Raw genomic sequence first — 22,108 nt, 5'->3', positions numbered from 1 at the left:
ATTCAGTCACCATCACCAACCCAAGTTGGAAAATTCTGTCTATAAGCTATCCTCCATCAGCCCAACAGCTAACCTTGGCCTGGAGTTGATCTCCTTTGCACCTACTGTGCTACCCTTTACTGTGCTTCATCTTCCCTAAACCTTTGCACAGAGTCCTAACTCTATGTGTTTCCAGGAAATCATCCCCCAAACCATGGCCATAGAAATTTTGCCACCTGAAATGACTGTGTCACCTTCAAACTCATCTAAGGATGTTTAATGTATTCTCTGCTAATCTTCTCAGCCCTTCTATAACAAATGTCCAGTGTTCCTGAAATCACCCCATGCAGCTCTTCCATGAAGTTTTCCAACTGGTCTCTTATTCTTTAAACTCTAGGAGGACACCTCTCAAATGCTAGAAAACAAATGACAAAGTTTCCTCAACAAATAAATTAGAAAAAGAAAGGGGGGAGCTGGAGGCAGTTAATAAATAAAAAGAAGTTTAAGGGACATATCAACCAAATGCAATGTGGTAGTTTTCTTTCTGATCTTGATTCAAACAAACCATATATTTATATGGTATTTATAAACAATGGTGAAATTACAGTTGGGTGGTGGGCACACTAGAAGCTCAGACTCTACCACGGAATAATATATGCAAATAAGAAATCTGTACTTGTGCCCCCAAATCTACAAACATTAAAAAGAGAATATGTTACTTTTAAAATGGTGAAATTAGAAAACTAGCTAGATATATAATATGAGGAGATATTATTAATATTTTAGATGTAAAATGATATTGTAGTTAAACTTTTAAAAATTCTTATTTCTTTGAGATAATATAGATGAAATCATATAATGTCTAGGATTAATTGTAAAATACTCCAGCAGGTGCTGGGATTTGGAGGAGGAGGGGGGTGGTACACAGGAAATGAGAATAGCCGTATGTTGATAACTGCTGGAGTGGAGAGATGGGCACATGAAGAGTCATTATATTATTCTCTCTTCTTTTGTGTATGTTTGGAAATTTCCATAATCAAAAGTTTTGGAAAAATAAGAAGAATAAAAGAAAAGACAAACACCCCCTCTCAATAGTTTCCTCTCTCTGGGCTCTCACTGGAGGAATTAACCTAGTGAGCTCTCATGATCTTGCCTCCTTTATTTGATTTTTAGAAGCCCCCCTGCCCTAACACTCCTTAAAAAGATAACAGCTAAAATATTTCTCATTTTTTAGTCCCACATTTTTTTTTAATTCAATCTGTCTCTAGAGGAGAAAACTGTTTACCCACCCTATCTTATTTCTCAATGTGCATACCTTTATTTTGCTTTCATTTTTTCTCATTGTTCTTCTGATTGCAAGACCAAACTTTTTTCAGAGTTTTCTTTCCCCAATATGTCACTATGCAAACCAAATTCTTATTGACAGGGAGTTTTCAGTGGAAAATCTTAAATGGTCCCTCTAAACTTTTGGTCCATAATGAGGGTGGGTTGCTTTGCTTCTGCTTAAAAAATGTGTCATATGCCCTATAGGAGAAAATCTATATTGTTGTTTATCTATTCCCTTGCCCTTCTGTGGTTGAAGCTTCAGTAGGGGGTCTCTAAAATTCGAACCCATGAGCAGACTTTACAAGATACACAGTTTAGAGCCAATTTAAGACTTGGTGATAGAAGTAGGGTATTTCCAGGAGCCTATGTAGGTATAGAAGATGTGATAGAAGTAGGTTATTTCCAAGACCCTATGCAGGAGCCTCCCAAGCCCAAGAGACTATTTAGATCTTGATGTCATTTACAGAATGATAAAGAAGTCTGAATTTGGAATAACTAATCTGGAGATGCTGCTTCAGCCTGACCTTGACAACCTGAAGGTCAGCATGAACACAGAGTATTCCGTGCCCCATGGGAAACTCAATTCCCTTTGCAAGTCTGGCTGAGAAGCACTGTATGGGGAAAAAGACACTATGGAAGTAATAATTATTCTTTTCACAAAACCCTAAAAAACTTTACATAGTGAAGTCCATCTGTTTTGAGGTGGCACTTAACTGGCGCCTTTCTGGGCTCTGATGTACCAGCTGTGGCTATGTTACAAGCCACTGTGAACTGCCCCAGCCCAAGCTGGCCTATATCAAGATCCTCATTCTCCCTGGGTTGCCCTTTGCTGCCCAAGCATTCATCCTATGATTTCCCAGCCTGCATTTTCGCGATCTAGCAGCTCTAAAATTCTCTCCCACTTCTTTCCAAGATGTTGACTGATGAAGTAAACACTCAAAGGACAGACAGCCAACCGTATCAATGGCTTAGCAGGGCTTCTGCTAAAGAAGGGAGAATGCCGCTTAGACACAAAGTATTTTTAGATCCAGAATCTGCACATTCACACTGGGTGTATATCCAAGCCTGCATATAAGACTCTGAGTCCACTCACCCAGCTGGTTGCACAGACTTACTGTACTCTGTCTTCAGCAGGGACTTCTGACTATGGAAGACACTGTCTAGGTGGATTTACTTCATGGTGACAAAAGAGGAGACAAGGCTGTTTGCAACTAAAAGCTCAGGGAGTCAAAGAAAGAGAAAGAGATGGCACCTTCCACTGTTAAGAGCATAGTCCTATAGTGTACACCATGGCCCAAAAGTAGCACACTCTGTTCAGAGGGGATGGCAGAGAGGCACAAGCTTCCTCGCCAGGACTCTTCCAAGAGGACAGAAGTGTTGGTGAATGTATCTTTCTTTCTGGGCCAAACTGGGATCATGTGAAGAAGAGAAAACATTTTTCTCTACAACTCTTAAGTTTGAGGTTTCAAAATTGGAGATACTACACTGAAAAGTTTAGAACTTCAACCAGGTCATCTTATTATAGAAAGTTATACATTTCAGAAGTTTTTCCTTCAAAATACCACAGAGCTCTTTTATTTTACTATTGATATAGTAGATCACTTTGCATATTAATGCTTCTAATAATTGTTTCTGAACTCTAAAAACTTTATCCTTGAAATACAGTTTCATATTTAAACACAGCTGCAATAATAGTATTTACACACAGTAGAAACACTCTATTGTTTTTCAAATATTGTTCTTCTCAAAGTGAGGTATCTGGATCAGCAACATCAGCCTCACCTGGAAACTTGTTAAAATGCAGATTCGTTCACCCTGGACCCACTGTGTCAGAAGCTCTGGTGGTGTAGAGACTGGAAATCTGTGTTTAACAAGTCCTCTGGATGATCCTGATGCTCATTAAAGATTGAGGATTGCTTGCCTAAGAGATGACTTGATAGATGTCTCAATCAATAGAGCAATAAATGACTCATGTCATAAAGTAAATGGAGCCAATACACAAACAAAAAAGTACTAAAGACTGGTTTAAAAATAAGCAGTGTTAAAAGATAAACTTCAGTACGTTAAACTTTTAAATAATTTATTTGGGCTGATGGGAATTCATCAATTTGGCAGCACCAAACTGAGAGTGGTTTAGGCTCCACCAAAGGGGCTTAAGGTAAAAGCCTTTTTTCTCTTTCTTGAGATGGAGTCTCACTCTGTCACCCAGACTGGAGAGCAGTGGTATAATCTTGGCTCACTGCAACCTCTGCCTCCTGGGTTCAGGTGATTCTCCTATCTCAGCTTCCAGCGTAGCTGGGATTACAGGCAGGTACCATCATGCCTGGCTAACTTTTTGTATTTTTAGTAGAGACGGTGTTTCACCATGTTAGCCAGGATGGTCTCAATCTTCTGACCTCATGATCCCCCCACCTCGGCCTCCCAAAGTACTGGGATTGTAGGCATGAGCCACCATGCCCGACCCAGGTGAAAGCTTTTATAAAGTGTTCACATAAGGAAGACAATGAAAATGTTTGGTTAATGTGCAAAGTCCCTAGTTAGAGGTTAGAGGTTAGTTGGCAGTTTCTGCAAAGTCCCTAGTTAGAGGTTAGAGGTTAGTTGGCAGTTTCTGATTGGTTAAGCTTAAGTTTCATTTTATTGTTTACATTGAGTTCCTTTCAGGTTGTTTATGTAGGAACTCAAGGCACTGAAGTTGTCTCAGCCTAATGGATTCCCAATTTTTCTTTTAACAATAATAAAATAACTGGTACATAATGTCACATGTAAATAACTACTATACATACCAAAGCCTCAAGATAACAATTAACTCAGTGATCAATGAATCAGATTCCAATGTGTTCTTCTTTAAGAAAGAGGTGTATGTAGCCAGTGCTGTATTTTTTCTGTTTTCTGTCTTTTCCTTTCCTTTTTTTTTTTTTCTATGCAGAAAGACAGCAAACATCCTGCTCATTCTTACAGGCATTGCATCACTTCTATTCCCAAAGGTTCAGCAGCAACCTGTCTCTGCAGTATCCAACAGAACTGGCTTCTCTCCTCCTTCATAGTTTATCTGATTTCTCCCTCCTCTTTATATCCTCCTCAAAGGGCATCACTGTTTTGAAATAATATTGATTGTGGTTCTGCCTACAGTGCCACTAAAAGCTTTGACACAACAGATACAAAGATGATTAATTATTATCCAGATATTTAGAATAACAAATAGCATTTTTAATCCTCTATATTTTCTTTTCTCCTATCTCTTTTATTCTCAGAAGCTCCTTTAAGATACATTTTTTCCTTCCTTCCTGTATCCAGTTCTAGTACAACAATCTGATCCCAGGTCCCTACTGAAGTCTTTTGAATCCTATGCTTATCCCCTTCTCATCTTTCTTCCCTGTATCTTATCTTATTTGCTTCCTGATTTTATTTTCTGCTTCCCTTCCCCTTGATTTTTTTTCTCATTCCTCTGTACACTCCATCAGATCCTTTTCCTTTCCCTGATGCTTTCTCTTCTTCACCATTCTTTCATCTGATATCGCCCTTCAGCTCAGTTTCAGGCAACAGAGGCTGAGTGGATCTGCAGTCGAGTCACCTGGAAGGCAGGTGGACACACTAAGGAGGCCTTGGGACATGGAGGACACTTGGCACCCTGAGGCTGAAGGGCCCAATCTTTCGCTGGCTACTCCTGGCAATACAATATTTAGAAGCCAGGATGGGTCTGACATTTATGTTCTGTGCATGTTTCTTCAGGAGGTTGCCCAGTTTGACTCTGCCAGTTTCAAGTTCTCAGTTTCTTTGGCCTCATATTCCTCCTGCCTCAACCCTACAGCACTCATGGAATATCTGCTATATGAAAGAGGCAAGATTGTAATCCCTGTTGCAATTGTAATCTTCACTCCCTTGTTCTTACCAGTGTAACACTAGAGCAGAAAAGATAATAAATAAAATAGGCATATACGACAACCTTTAAATCCGCATGTGACAGAGGTTTAAATACCTCACAAAATTCCCATTCTCCCAAGGTGTGCACTGTTCCCATATACTCACAGGCTCCAGCTAGAAATCCAGAGGGCATGTCAGAATTCTACTTTTCCAGTTTTCTGGAAAGTACATTTCTGGGCAGCTGTGTGCTCCTTGTGACGAATAAGAATTTCTCAAAAATTTCTTCCCCCTTTACGGTGGATTTCTGTTCAGGAACATCCTTGTTTTTTGCTAAGCACCACCCTCTTTAGCTCTCGAATTCAGCTGTGCCCCCTTTAATGTCCAGTGACCACTGTTGCCCTTAATATCAGACCAGACCCAAGCATGCTGTTGGTTATTTCTTAAGGATCTTCCTGTGGTATTTTACAAAATGTACTTGAAATAGGCCCTGCCAAGCACTTGATAACAAGTCAAGAGAAAAGAGCTAAGCAATAATCATTTAAATCCCAGCAGGAGCTGGTGGAGCAGTACTATCCTGAAAGTCAAACCAGCTTTACTGCCACTGCAGTCAGGTTAGATGTTCAGTCAGTTTTTATCGTATTTATCTCATGTATCATCTCTTAGTTGTGTCCAATGTTTTATGGATTTTTCAGACCATAATAATGACTAACATTGTTGGTGTTGTACTCTTTCATTCAATTTGCCCAACCACCCAATTTAGTGGGCATTATTATTGTACCCATTTAGTACATAAGGAAACTAAACATAGAGAGAGGAGGTAACTTGGTTAAGGAACCATGGGTAGAAGTAGTAGAGCTGGCATAGGAAATCTTTACATTGGCCTTCTCTGGATTTGAAAATAAAAATAGTAATATAGTCTAATTAAGAGCTTTTTCTATCTCTGTTTCAGCTGCTTTTTCTTTTTTCTGTCATTGATCTCATAATGTAAATCGTATTCAGAATTTCAATAAAAGACTTCGAAATGTGGCCGGGCGCGGTGGCTCAAGCCTGTAATCCCAGCACTTTGGGAGGCCGAGACGGGCGGATCACAAGGTCAGGAGATCGAGACCATCCTGGCTAACACGGTGAAACCCCGTCTCTACTAAAAAAAAAATACAAAAAACTAGCCGGGCGAGGTGGCGGGCGCCTGTAGTCCCAGCTACTCCGGAGGCTGAGGCAGGAGAATGGCGTAAACCCGGGAGGCGGAGCTTGCAGTGAGCTGAGATCCGGCCACTGCACTCCAGCCCGGGCTAGAGCAAGACTCCGTCTCAAAAAAAAAAAAAAAAAAAGACTTCGAAATGTATAAATTTTTTAAAAATAACATCATTAATTAAAGGCCAAATTTCTGTTTCATCACGTAAAACATGATCAAAATTGAGAGAACATTTTCCTGGGTTGAAGGTGAAGGAAGATTCTGAGCTCCACACTTCTAAATAAAGTTTTGGCCATAAATAAATCCTTGCTTCATTTTTAAAGGATGCTCAAGAACCTACTTCCTGTTTAAGCAGGTAGATATTTCCCTCTTTCTTTCTCTCTCTCTCTCTCTCTCTCTTTTTTTTTTTTTTAAGGTGGAGTCTCACTCTGTCTCCCAGGCTGGAGTACAATGGCACGATCTTGGCTCACTGCAACCGCCGCCTCCCGGGTTCAAGTGATTTTTCTGCCTCAGCCTCCCAAGTAACTGGTACTACAGACGTGCCCCAGCATGCCTGGTTAATTTTTGTATTTTAAGTAGAGACGGGGTTTCACCATGTTGGCCAGCCTGGTCTGGAACTCCCAACCTTGTGATCCTCCTGCCTCAGCCTCCCAAAGTGCTGGGATTATAGGCGTGAGCTATCGTGCCCGGCCTGATATTTCTCTTTATTTTTGCTTCTGTTTCAGAGCTACTCTTTTACTGCTTATTACCAGATACATCAGTAAAATAAGAGTTACTCTGACATGATTTATTTTATGCCAGGATTGGGTGAGATTCTTGGTGTACAAATAGACAAGTTCACTAACGATAGAATATATTCTTTCCTTGTCCACTTCTAATGTTGGGCTTATGCCATTTTGTTGGGCTTATGGCATTTTGTTCACATAAGGAATCCCGGCCGGGCGCGGTGGCTCAAGCCTGTAATCCCAGCACTTTGGGAGGCCGAGGCGGGCGGATCACAAGGTCAGGAGATCGAGACCATCCTGGCTAACACGGTGAAACCCCGTCTCTACTAAAAAATACAAAAAACTAGCCGGGCGAGGTGACGGGCGCCTGTAGTCCCAGCTACTCGGGAGGCTGAGGCAGGAGAATGGCCTGAACCCGGGAGGCGGAGCTTGCAGTGAGCTGAGATCTGGCCAGTGCACTCCAGCTTGGGTGACAGAGCGAGACTCCGTCTCAAAAAAAAAAAAAAAAAAAGGAATCCTATATGGTTAACTTGACTTTATTTTGAATATACATGTAAGGTAAAATTTTTAAAAATTCTTAGAGCTTCTGTGGGCTGTGTCATGGCCTGCATATCAAATTTACATGAGAAAGCCAATTACACACTGGACTGTTCAATTCTTTGATTTTTAGTTCTGAGTCTGCCACAGGCGTATGGTGTCTCAAAGAGAGTCTTTGAAAAACGCTGTTTTCACTTCTTCCCTTGTAAAATGAGATTTTACATTCTTCTAGGGAAATTCTGAGGATTAAGTATCAAATGATGGCAAAGCACTTTGAAAGTACTAAATGGGGTTATTAATAATTTAAGAAAGAAGCAAGCCTTCATCTGAGTTGTTGAAAGGAATATGTGGCATATTTGTTTCAAACATTTATCATTTCATTGAAACTTCCTCTATGTTAAGCTTGAACTACTGAGAAAAACATCTGATTCCTTTTAAAACAGAACTTTAAAATGAGTTATCTTTTTATAGTATTTGAAGTACTTTCATACCAGTTATCTTGTTGGGTTCCTACAAAAATTCCGGGAGATATAAATAACATATTTTGTGGAAATGAGGTTGCAACAAATAGGATACCTTACAAACACTTGCTTAAACAAACAGGGGTTTATTATTCTCACTTAAGGAAGAGTCTGGGGCAGAGTCCCAGGGGTGTCATCAAAGATCCAGTCTCCTTCTATCTCTTGTCTCCGCTTTCTTTAGTGAATGGGCTTGTTATCTCATGTTATCAAAATGGCTGCCAGAGGTCTAGATATCATATTTATTTTCAAGGTAGGAGGAATGGAAGGAGAGAAACTCCACTAACCACCTCTATTCCTTTATAAGGAAAACAAAACTTTTTCCAGAAGCTACCTCAAACAGAGTTCCTCTAGAACTGAATCATCTGACCAAGACAAAAGAAGTGAGGGCAGTGAGTGTATGGCTTTCTAGGCTCTGTGGAGGAAGGTGGCAAGAAAAAGCGTGGTTGTGAACCTTTTTGGAGAAGCCCAGTGCTAGTACTGATGAAAGATGAGAGGCATTAAAAAGTCAGTTTTTCAAGGTGCACAGCAGAGGACATTAAAACAGATATGAATCTCTCTGATGAAGCAGAAATATCAAACAGTAACTCATAAAATCTACCGATATTTTTAAAGAGTGACCACATTGAGGGCTAGTCTGGGTGCTCTTACCAGATGACTCCATTGCACCCCCATAACAGTGCTACAGCAAAAGAATGACTTTCCCCCTTATAGACATGATAAACCCTGTTTGCTGTTGTTTTAAGGAAACATTCGTTATCAGCATTCTAACACCTCAGCCGGCTGCTTCCATTCTTACTCTACTGCACTATATAAAGAGAAGCTCTGGAAGTTCACACTGAATAAATTGGGAAAACGAGTCACTTGATAAAGGACTGCCATGAGGAAGACAACTTTTGTGACTCCCTGTTTGAATCAGACAGAATTTGGGTACAAAAAATAAAAATAAAAAGAGCTAAAAGGATGGAATTCAGGGAATTGGGTGCTTATGCAACTGCTGGAGGGGCTGCATGCGTGGAGTCCAGAAATGATTCCCAGTCACCATCAGAGAACAGTTCTGCCAAGGGAGCTGCTACCTTTGACACATTGAGACATGTAGGATTTCAGGAGATACATTTTTGGTTGGTTGACATCAAAATGACTATTAATGCTTGTGATCCAGGGATCAGGGAGTGGCAGCCACTGCCTTCACACCCCATCACAGCTGCCTCTTCAACATACACAAAATTAGTGAGCAGATGCTGGGCTTCTGCTCCAGAAAAAACCAAAGTCCTGACAACCATGTTTGCCAGTAGCAAGAGTCAAAGCAACAGGAAAATGGCCCCACCACGCATCTACCTTAAATACTCTGTATAAATGCACCTGATTGGAAAACCTACTGTGTATTCAGAACACTAGCTTCATGGGAGTTTGGGAAAACTAGGTTTTAGTTCACTGGCCTTTGCAGGATTCTAGGCACCCTTGCAGGAGGTTGGAAATTATGCTGAGTGCATCTACCATTTACGTAACATTTCTGTCTCTTTCAAATATGGACAGAAACAGGAACCAAAGTGTTAGCAATAGAAAGGAGTTTTCCATAGCATATAGCTTTTGGTGGACTTGCTTGCAATGTCTGAATTTACCTTGGCTGTAAATTCTAGAGACAAAGGTTTAATTTAGAATAAATCTCACAGGATATCAGATCTGGTGTTTGGTATACAAAAATAACAGTTGTTATTCACTGAAGACTTCCTGTGTGCCAGACACTGAAATGAGTGTTTTGAATGTAATTTATTAAAACTTACAATAACCCTATATGACAGGAACTGTTATTAGAGCCGATGTTCAGATGAGGAAATTGAGGCACAGAAATATAATTTGCTCAACATCATAAAGATACCAGTGGTAGAGCCACATTTAGCAGTCTGGCTCCAAAGTCCAGGCTCCGAACACTTACAGTATGTTGCTGCTCCACAAAATCAGTTCAAACATAAAACCACTGGATGATTTGCCCTTCACAGTTTTTCTTTCAATTTAGTATTAATGTCCTTGGTAGTGCCATAATTAATGGATCTTGATGACTTTTATAGGAATAATCTGAGGTGATACTGTTATAAAAATTTTGTTCAACTAATTCTATTTGACACTAATTTCTAAATATTCAGATTAAAAAATAAAATTAGAGCTGCATTTTGCTTGACAATCTCCTTGAGATTTAAATTCACACCAAAAGCAATTTATTATTTTGGTAAAAGTTCCTTCAAAGTTAGAAGTGGAGACTACTCGTTTTATAATTTCCCCTTCCCACAAAATAGCACTAATTCTCAGGAGGAGCTCCCGGGGGCCAAGGGAGAAGGACTGGAAAGAAACTGATGGAGGGAGAGCAAATCCTGCAAACGACCAACTGCAGATTCTAGCTGGGGCCAGCTGCATCCCTGACTCTACTTTATTTCAGGAAGGCATCTCAAGGATCTTCTCAAAAATATCCAAAATTTTTTCTTCGGTCTAATTATTTATCACTGTATAGCAACAAACCACCATAAAACATAGTGGCCTAAAACAACATATCATTTATTTTGTTTATAAATCTGCAGTTTGGGCAGAGCTAGGAAAGGACGGGTCATTTCTGCTCTGATCAGCACCAGCTGGGTGGCCTGAAAGTCACATGTGTGAAGGCTGGTTCATTCCCAAGTCTGGTGGTTGATGCTGGCTGTCGACTGGGGCCTAAGCTGGGGTGGTGCAGGGGCACCTACCCCAAATCTTTCAGTGGGGCTGCATGGCTTCCTCACAACATGGTAGCTGAGTTCCAAGGACAAGCAGTCTGAGGGCAGGTGAGAGGAAGACAATTGGAGCAGCTATGTTACTTGTAATGACTTTACCCTTGAAATTCAAATAGTCACTTCCACATGGTCCCAAGCCTAGCCAGATTCAAGGGGAGTGTCAGTGTCACCTTGTAAGAAGAGCATGTGGGATGTGATATATTGATATACTTACCTTTGGAAATTTTGATCTGCCATACTCTGTTTAAGGAGATACAAATTGTGTTTCTTAAAAATAAAAATGTCTGCTCCTTACAAACAAGAGTGTTTTTGAGTTTTGAAATGGATAGTACATTTGTAGTTCAAAATTCAAACATATACATGAGTGTGTGTGTCTGTGTGTGTGTAGATAGATAGAAATATAATGGAAAGTTTCACTCCCTCCTTACCCCCAGTTCTCCAGTTTCCCTCCGTGAGGGCGGCATATGCTATCACTTTCTTGCGTGTCCTTCCAGAGGCAGTTTCTGCTTCTATAAGCAAATACTGTGCATATACATAGACCTCTCCTCCACCCATTCCACGTAAATGGTATCTTTCTCTGTGGTATTTTTTTCCACTTACAATTATAAATCATTATATCTATCTATCATCTATCCATCTCTTCAGTCTTTTTAAGGCTGCTACGTATTCCAATGTGGGGATGTACCATAATTTAGTAACATCAATAAACATTTAAGTCTGTTTCCAATAAAGTGCTATTACAAACAATACTGCAGTAAATAATGTTCCACATCTGCCACTTGGCATGTGTGTGAATATATTTATAGGATAAATTTCCTGGAAGTGTAACTTACAGGTCGACAACTATATGCATCGGCAATTTTGTTCAATTTTTCCAAATCTCGGCATTAATTTTGATAGTGTCTGTTTTGCAACATGTTCCCTAGCACAATGAGTTATCAGACTTTTTGACCTTTGTCAGTGTGCCGGGTGAAAAAAAAAATGGTTTACTGGGGTAATGTGCATTTCTCTTATGAATGGTGCTGAGCATCTATGTTGAGACCTTTATATTTCCTTTTCTTTGAATTGTCTGCTCATATTCTTTGCCCTTTAAAGAGTTATTTGACTAGCAAGACTTCATTTTTATCATTATTAACAATATCATTATTGTTTTGCTTCTTTGCTATGAACTGGTTCTGGCCCACTATCAGACATCTGCAACCACTGCCCTATGCATCTCTCAGTGGAGAAGTCAGAAGGAAGGACAGAGAAAGGACTTACAATGGGAAGGACTTTACAACAAGGGACATCAGAGTAGAAGAAATTTCTTTAAGAGAGTTTTTTTTTAAAAAAAACTTGTTTCATGATTCAATTGTTAAAATACCTCTGAGTGAGCCATTTACTCAGAGTGGCATAGGGAAAGTGGTTCTTCATTTTTAGTAACTTCAATAAAGGAGATATCAAATACATGCCATATATTCAAAGGAGAAAGAAGACCATTAAATACCAACTTAGATGAACTTTTGTAGGGACCAACCCTACGGGGCTTAGCGGGTGTTCTCCCTGTGTGTGGAGATGAGAGATTATAATAAATAAAGACACAAGACAAAGAGATAAAGAGAAAACTGTTGGGCCCAGGGGACCACTACCACCAAGACATGGAGACCGGTAGTGGCCTTGAACAGCTGGGTGCACTGATATTCATTGTATACAAGACAAGGGGGGCAGGGTAAGGAGGGTGAATCTTACAAGTGATTGATAAGGTGAAGTCAGTCATGTGATCATAGGACAGTGGGCCCTTCCCTTTTAGGTAGCCAGAGCAGAGCGAGAAGGCAGCATATGTCAGTGTTTTCTTTTATGTACTTATAACAAAGATTAAAGACTTTAAGACTTTCACTATTTTTTTTTTTTTAATCATTATCTACTACAAACTTCAAAGAGGAACCAGGAGTACGGGAGGAACATGAAAATGGAGAATGAGCATGACCATTGAAGCACAGCACCACAGGGAGGGGTTGAGGCCTCCAGATGACTGCGGGCAAGCCTGGATAATATCCAGTCTTCTGGAAGAAGCTGTGGAGTAGAGTGTTCCCTGACTCTTCCAAGGAAAGGAGACTCCCTGCTAAGTAATGTGTGTCTTCCCAGACACGGGCATTACCGCTTGACCAAGGAGCCCTCAAGCGGCCCTTATGCGGGCATGACAGAGGGCTCTCCTCTTGCCTTCTATGCCACTTCTCACAATGTCCCTTCAGTACCTGACCCTATACCCGCCAGTTATTCCTAGGTTATATTAGTAATGCAACAAAGAGTAATATTAAAAGCTAATGATTAATAATGTTTATAATGACTGATAAGTGTCCATGATCATCTCTGTATCTAATTTGTATTATGACTACTTTTATTTTAACTATTATCTTTATTATACTGAAACAGTTTGTGCCTTCATTCTTTTGACTCAGCACCTAGGTAATCATTCGCCCACAAACTTCCAAACTCTAGAACTTTGTATCTAGGAAAAATGAGATTTCTTGAGCGGTTGTTCCTCCCCTTAGTTGAGCCTTTCCAGGTAAGGCAGAATGGATTGTGGATTGTCTGTTGACTCAACTTTTAGGCAAAATTGTTTTGATTAAAATTATAATGGTAACAATACCTGACTGAAAAACGATTCTTCTAGTTATTTTTTTCTATTGTAAACACCATCTGTGGATTTTTATTTGTTTGCTTGTTCATTTTTATTCACCTTAGAATGTTCCCAAGGTAAAAATATGTTATTTAACTATAGAATAAGGCCAGGCACAGTGGCTCACGCCTGTAATCCCAACACTTTGGGAAGCCAAGGGGCAGATCACTTGAGTATAGGAGTTCGAGACCAGCCTGGCCAACATGATGAAACCACGTCTCTACTAAAAATATAAAGAAATTAGGTGGGCTAGGCACAATAGCTCATGCCTCTAATCCCAGCATTTTGGGAGGCCGAGGTGGGTGGGATCACCTGAGGTCAGGAGTTCGAGACCAGCCTGGCAAACATATAGTGAAACCCCATCTCTACCAAAAATACAAAAAATTAGCCAGGCATGGTGGATGGTGGCAGGCACCTGTAGTCCCAGCTACTCAGGAGGTTGAGGCAGAAGAATCGCTTGAACCCGGGAGGCAGAGGTTGCAGTGAGTCGAGATCGTGCCACTGCATTCCAGCCTGAGCAACAGAACGAGATTCTGTCTCAAAAAAAAAAAAAAATTACCTGGGCGTGGTGGCATGAGCCTGTAGTTCCAGCTACTCAGGAGGCCGAGGCACAAGAATCACTTGAACCCAGGAGGCAGAGGCTGCAGTGAGCCAAGATTGCACCACTGCATTCCAACCTGGGTGACAGAGCAAGATTCTGTCTCAAAATAATAATAATCATTATTATAGAATAGGATTCTCTGGGTTTCTCATCATCTGCTAAATATCTAGTTTGGCATGGGGGTCTCATCCAGCTGCAGTTTGGGGGATGCCTTGTGGCAATGAACCTGAACATGGGAGGAAAAGGGGAAGGGGAAGGTTCCTGTCAACTAAGAGCAAATTGCTGGTAAGGTTCATGATGCAACTGCTTTGGATGCAGCCAACTTTGGATTTTTCTGATACTGGGGACAGTGGGACAGACTAGGAAGTGGACTCCATGGCAAACACAAAGAGAAAAAAAAAAGAGCATTTTTCCCATTATTTCAAGCTTTTCCTGTTGACCTTATAAATAGTGCAAGTAACTAACTAAACTCCCTCCCACTTCCTTGCTCTGCCATGTTCTGAGGAAGTGCTTACAAGGCAGAGATACCCAAATAAACCTCAAACTGGGTTGTCTATATTTGCCTGTGTTTGTGTTTTATAATCTTGCTGCTCCAATTGCCTAGGGGTGGTGGAAGGTAGGAGAAACCCAACCTTCTTGTATATGTCTTAGTCTGGAAATAGAAATAGCAGCACAGAGTTTTTACAGAGTTCATAATGTGAGTCTGAACCCTTTGATATAAAAAGAAAGTGTTGATTATTTCTCTGTACATGAGGAAAACATTTTCTGGATCGAGATACACAAGCAAAATGAAAGATAGCAACTAAGACTCATTATTATCTCTATATAGCCTCCTGACTCCCGCAGATAAATTAAACTGCAAGTATTTTTCTGCATGCCACATAACACAACATTCTTTTGGAGTAATGAGAACATTTCTATTAGAAATAAGAGGTTCAGTTCTGCAGAAAATGCTGATGCTGTCACTGGCCTTCTATGGGCTCCCTTTCTGGGTTCTTCCTCCCACTCTCACTTGTAACACACAAGCTAACTGTAGCTACGATGTCAGCTTTTGATACTTAAGCCTTTACTTCCACCAGTGTGGAGTTTATGTAAGGACACTTTGAAACTCAAGACCCTTCCAAATGCCAACTTTCAACATGAAAACTTAGGCAGCCATAGTTCTGGAGTGTGTATGGCAGGGCCTGGCAGAGGAAACCCCTGAGACAGGAAGGGGTGCTACCAGATGGGTAGCACCCCTTGGTGCTCCCTGCCAGCACCAATCAGTCAGGGTTAAAGAGTGTAAGGAGGCCGGACGCGGTGGCTCACGCCTTTAATCCCACCACTTTGGGAGGCTGAGACAGGTGGATCACGAGGTCAGGAGATCGAGACCATCCTGGTTAACACAGTGAAACTCCGTCTCCACTAAAAGTACAAAAAATTAGCCGGGCGTGGTGGCAGGCGCCTGTAGTTCCAGCTACTCGGAAGGCTGAGGCAGGAGAATGGCGTGAACCCGGGGGCGGAGCTTGCAGTGAGCCTAGATCGCACGGCTGCACTCCAGCCTGGGAGACAGAGGGAGACTCCGTCTCAAAAAAAAAAAAAAAAAAAAAAAGAGTGTGAGGATCAGGAAAATGTGATGACATACCACCAATGTTCTTTCTGTGTAATTCAGGTGGCTTCTCTTCTTCTTCAGCTACATACCGTAAAGACCAACCCAGGAAAGCAAAAAATTGGTAACATCTGAAGTTAAGACTTGTTTGAACTTTTTCCCAAGTTCCTAGCAAGACATTTTTTCTCCTCATAACTAACTTGTGTTAAAGATTTTCTTGATTATCCAAAAGCTGTGTTTTTATACCTTAAGGTCCAAAGCTTGAAGATCAAAGGGAGGAGAAAGGACAGAGCTCTTTCAGGGGCTGGAGGAACAGCCCCTGAAAGAGCTCCCTGAAAGTCCTAGGGAGGGCAATATAACAAAATACCATACACTGTGTGGCTTCAACAAAAGAAATTTATTTCTCACTGTTCTAGAGGCTGGGACTGCCAAGATCAAGGTGACAAGAGATTTGGTGTCTGGTGAGGGGGTGCTTCCTGATGCATAGTCATCTTTGCTATGTGTCCTCATGTGACTTTTCCATGGTGTGTGCTCATGGAAAGCTGTCTCTTCCTCCTCCTCCTCCTCCCCCAGGCCCTCCTCTCCCTCCCCTTCCTCCTCCTCCTCCTCCTCCATCATGAGGGCCTCAGCCTTATGACCTAATATAAACCTAATTACCTCCTAAAGACCCCATCTCCAAGTATTATCACACTGGGGCTAGAACCATAACTTATGAATTTGAGGGGAATGCAAACATTCAGCTCATGGTAAGAAGGCTCTGGAAAGTTTGGGTCATTGTGAAAAGTTCCCTTGTTTCCCTGTAAGAAGCCTGGGAAAACGGCAAGCCTCTCATTCCTGCTTCCAACCCAGCCTGGGAAAGGCAAAATAGCCATGGGTGGGGAGCCTAGGTACAGGTAGATGAGAACACGCTCAAAGGGTCTGATCACTCCAGTAGCCTGTAGAGAAACTGCCAAGAATTCCTGGACCCTTGAGGAAGAGATCCAGAGGAGACTGGAGCTCAAATGAGAATGCTTGAGGGTCTTGACAACTGGGAGCAGTAGCAAGATCCATGGACATTCTGACCTTGAGACTTACAGGCTGTGGACAAGATGCTTGGACTTTCTAAGTCTCCATTTTCTTATCTATACTTACCTCACAGAGCTGGCATGAAAATTACATGAGCTAGGACACCTCAAGGTGTTAGAACAATGCTCTTGTACATACCACATGCTCAATGAAAGCTAGTTGTTATAAACATCAATTGCAAATACTGCCCCAAACACCAAGTGAGACAAGGTGCACTCCCATGGTTCACAGAGCAGGACCCAAGTGACCAAAAGGCCAAGAGACACTGTAGCTGATGTGGCAAGTGGCAAAATGAAGTGACATAGGAAACCAGGGCCAGCAAAGACCAAATAGCACGTCTCTGGAGCCAACTTGTAAATGCTGTTCACCTGATGTATGTCAATCAGAGAAAGACGAGATGGAAAAACCAAAAGTAACACAGAGGAATTACCCCAAACATACGATTTTAAGCTACACCCGATAGAGACCCCTTTAGTTGACAACTCAAGCATTTTCTGTCAAGTGGCATGAGAAAAGGTAGTGTGAAATGTGACCCATGATGGTAAATAAAGAAAGTTCCTTTTTACACACATCTGAGCCATAGAAATGAACTTAAATCTTGCTAAATGGATATCTGGCCTTGCTTTGTAAGGCAATGAATTGAATTTTACGCATGTTTGATTCCTGCTCACCCATCTGTTGGTCCACATCTGTCAGTGGAAGTGCTAATGACCATGAGCATTCATTGAGCGGAAGTTTCCCTGTGAACAACAATGAGTTTTAAGACAAATTATATATACTTTTCTGATTCTAAAGACAATAAAATGTGATATTTAAATAAAATATAAAGATGAAAATTTAAATAACCACTTATCCTAGCAACCAGAATTTTAACCAAAATTAACATTGTAAGGATTTACTGTTTTTATTTATGCATACATTTTATATATTATAATCGTATGATATCTAAGATATTGCTTTTTCCTTTTCTACTTAGCATTGTATCATGAACATTTTTCTAGGACTAGTTAAAGTGAAAATTGGTTTGAACTCGTTTTAATTTTTAATTTTTTAAATTGACATATAACAATGATACATATTTACAGGGTACATAGTGATGCTTCAATACATATAATGTACAGTGAATAGATCAGGGTGAGCATATTCATCATCTCAAACATTTATCATTTCTTTGTCTTGGAAACATTCAGTATCCTCTATCTATGTAAAATTATATAATATTGTTAAATATAGTCAACTGATAGTTGTATAGAACAGCAGAACTTACTCTTCCTACCCAGCTGTAATTTGATAACCATTAACAAATCTCTTCCTATCCTCCCCCTTCTCCTTCCCATTGTCAGCCTTTAGTATTCTCTGTTCTACTATTATTGCTATTATTATTATTATTTTGAGACAGAGTCTCGCTCTGTCGCCCAGGCTGGAGTGCAGTGGCAGGATCTCGGCTCACTGCAAGCTCCACCTCCCAGGTTCACGCCATTCTCCTGCCTCAGCCTTCCGAGTAGCTGAAACTATAGGCATCCACCACCACGTCCGGCTAATTGTTTGTATTTTTAGTAGAGACAGGGTTTCACCATGTTAGCCAGGATGGTCTCGATCTCCTGACCTTGTGATCTGCCCTCCTCAGCCTCCCAAAGTGCTGGGATTACAGGCATGAGTCCTCTGTTCTACTCTTTACTGGAACTGTATATTAAGTGGAATAAGCCAGGAAAAGAAAAGTAAACACAACATGTTCTCATCTGAATGTGGAAGATAAAAAAGTTGATCACATGGAAATCATTTTAATGCCTGTTTAATATTCCATTATGTGAGTAAATCAAAATGTATTAAACTTTTCCTCTATTAAAATGTAAAATTTGAACTCCTGACCTCGTGATCCACCTGTGTGGGGCAATCCAGCTATTCAGGAGGCTGAGGCAGAGAACTGCTTGAACCCAAGAGGCAGAGGTTGCAGTGAGCCAAGATCACGCTACTGTACTCCAGCCTGGGTGACAGAGTGAGACTCCATCTCAAAAAAAGAAAAAAAGTAAAATTTATTACACTATTTCCCTAAGTGTTAGACATTTAGATTTTTTCAGTTTTTTATTATGATTAATAATGCTGTAATAAACACCTTTTAGCTATATCAATAGACAGGTCATATTCTGGATTTCTAGAACTGAAAGTACTAGGTTTTAAAAAGATATGAACTTCATATATTCTACACTCTTACTTTCAAATCGTTTCCCAAAAATGTTGACAAAATTTATACTTCTTCAAGAGTATGAAAACGTCCTTATCAACTAGCCAGTGATGAATATTATCCTTTCTTTAAAAAAAAAAAAGAAAAAAAAAACTCTCGGCCTGGCACGATGGCTTACGACTGTAATCCCAGCACTTTGGGATGCCGACATGGTCAGATCACCTGAGGTCAGGAGTTCAAGACCAGCCTGACCAATATGGTGAAACCCCGTCTCTACTAAAAATACAAAAATTAGCCTGGCATGGTGGCAGGCGCCTGTAGTCCCAGCTACTCGGGAGGCTGAGGCAGGAAAATTGCTTGAACCCAGGAGGCAGAGGTTGCAGTGAGCAACAGAGTGAGACTCTATCTCATAAAAAACAAAAACAAACAAACAAAAAACAGTCATCCATTCACTAATTCATTCATTCAACAAAAACTTAACACATGCCTACTCTGTGCTAGGCACTGTTCTAAGTGTGAGTTTATAACCAAAAACAGAGCCCCTGCCCTCACAAATGAACAGGATACAAATAAAGGCAGAAATACCGCTGGCAACAGATGGGATGGGGCTTTCTGTGCCTGGATGTGTAAGGACTTCAATTTTACTCTAAATGTAATGAAAATCCATAAAGAAAGCCTAAATAGAGCAATGGCATGATATTGTTGAATTTTTAAAGGATCATTCTAACTGTTGGGTGGTGGGTAGAACATAGGAAGGCAAAAGAGGTGTCCATTATTCTAAATCCCTATGCTTCCAGGACAGAAAATTGGTAAGTGTGGCTTGGACAGGAAAGGTGAAGGGCAGACAGTGAGATGTGGATTCTAGATTATTATTTGTGAAAGTATTTTTAAATATAATTATGTTTATTAGCCTCTTATTTTGTTGGAAGTATTTTTCTAGTCTTTTTACTTCTATATTTGCATATGATTTTTGACATGCAGAAATTTAACTTTTCTACAATATATATCAAATCTATTATTTTCATGCTTCAGAATCCTCTTTTGCCTAGAAATTTTCTTTGTTGTGGTTTTATGAAACATGATATCAAAACTTCAATACTTTCCATCACAGTGTTTTCTGAGGCCTGAAAAAGCTGTGATTTTTTTTAAAGGTGGCAAGTACTCCCACATCCAAAGAGGGGTGCCTCTGCAGCACCAGAGAAGGAGTGACAGATACCTCCGTGTAGCACGTAGAAAAAGGCGTAAAAATATTGACTACAAAAAAGCCAAGGGACAGTGGGTTTCTCTGAAGAGAGTTGTGGTGGTGGGGCCCCACACTACACTGAAGGGAGGATTTGGGGCTCTTCACTCTGGGAGCATGGTGTGTGTTTTCATGGGCTACTGTGTACCATGTCTGACTCAAGCCACCCCTCAGTAGTCTGTGGGGACACAGTAGCTGAAGTGACCCATGGCAGCAGAGAGCTGCAATCAGGAAGTGCCAGTGGGTCAGAGTGCTTATTTCCAGGGGCCAGATATGGACAGGAAGAGTGGTGAGGAGGTCAGACTTGTGATGTTTAAAAGGGACCTTCTATGGTGACCAGCCATCCTGGTTTGCCCAGGACTCTCCCAGTTTTAATCTGAAAGGCTCACATCCTGGGAAACTCCTCAGTCTCAGACAAACCAGGGTGGTTCGCCATCCTATACCTTGTGGGAGAAGCTGAGCAAAAAGAGGCAGGGCAACCCTTATGAGAAAAAGGCTGGGGCAAGAGGCAAGAACTAGCCAATGGAGAAGCTCTGCCCCTCAAGGGATCTGCAATGGAAGGGGCCCAGTAGGGAAATCTTAGGGTACCCCCCACCCCCATGAATGCCTGCATAATAAAGAGCCAGCTTTAAACATCTGTGACAGCCAGGGAGCCAAAGCCAAGATACATCAGTGCCTGTCAGTTACATCTTTCCGACCCTTACCACTCCTACTTTTATGACTAAATAAAATAAATCAATGTCACTGAAGGGACTTTTATTACCTAGAAATGGTTGTCTAAATGTTGGGACCTACCTTCCAGGACAGTACCCAAGTACACAAAAGAAAGAAGCCAACATGGCAGGTTTGCAGAGATGGCCATGAGAAAGCATGGAAAGGACTGACGCCCCTGCCTCTTTTGATGCTACAGTCACAATGTGATGCAGGGAATGTGAGGGCCTCACTAGATTCTTCCCCAGGAGCCAGTTTTCATGGGTTCATTTGCCAAGTTTTAACCCTTCTTTTCTAAGTTTGCATATTAAGTTCTGTTTAGGGCTACCTTTCATTCTCTGTTGATTCCTCTGGAAAGATTCCATTTTCATTATTGGAGTTTTGTACTGTATGGTTACATGTTTACTCTTCAAGATACCCTTTAGAAAAATTTCAAAAATTCTCAAGGCTCAGTCCATTAGGGTTTCAATTGAGATTATATTAAAACATATTAATCTGAAGAGGCTTAATGTTTTAAAAAGTCTTTCCAGACTGTCTGGGTTGGATAGCGTTGCCACTTGCAAGCTATGTGGCCACAGGCAAGATATGTAACTTTAAGGCTCAGTTTCCTCATTTATAAAATGAGGTGAATAGTCATACTTATTTCAGAGGGTTGTGATGAGGATAAAAATAAGTTAATAAATGTAAAACACTTGGAGAGTATCTAGCATGTCATAAATGCTATGCATTTGTTTTTATTATCACCCAGGGACATGTTCTATATTTATGTATGGTTGATTTATACAGGATCAATTTATCTCAGGCAGAACTATGCTTCTCAGATTTTCCTCCTCTATATGGTTCTGGTTAGGGTTGGCCACAAGAGAAATTTATGCACGATTAGGAGGGTGGAAATGAAGCAGTGGCTGGATTCACAGCTACTCTAGTTCATGCAAAATCTCCTCCTTCAGCTTCTCCAAAGCTAGGCTGGGTTCATGTGGTACATTCCCCATGGTGAAGGGTGCCAGTTTAGCCTGCATCTCATCCATGTCATTGAGGCTGGAGGTGATGAAAGATGCAAGTTCCATTTTGTCCCTATTCTCCCCAAATTAAGACCATCTTTCTTTTCAATGTGCAAGCTCCACTGACATGACACCAGCACCAGATGCAGAAACAACAAGCATTG

The sequence above is a fragment of the Trachypithecus francoisi genome, unplaced genomic scaffold, assembly GCF_009764315.1.
Source record: "Trachypithecus francoisi isolate TF-2019V2 unplaced genomic scaffold, Tfra_2.0 Lachesis_group0, whole genome shotgun sequence".
Classification (NCBI taxonomy): domain Eukaryota; kingdom Metazoa; phylum Chordata; class Mammalia; order Primates; family Cercopithecidae; genus Trachypithecus; species Trachypithecus francoisi.
The sequence above is the reverse complement of the archived record's forward strand: the minus strand, read 5'-3'. Positions refer to the sequence as shown.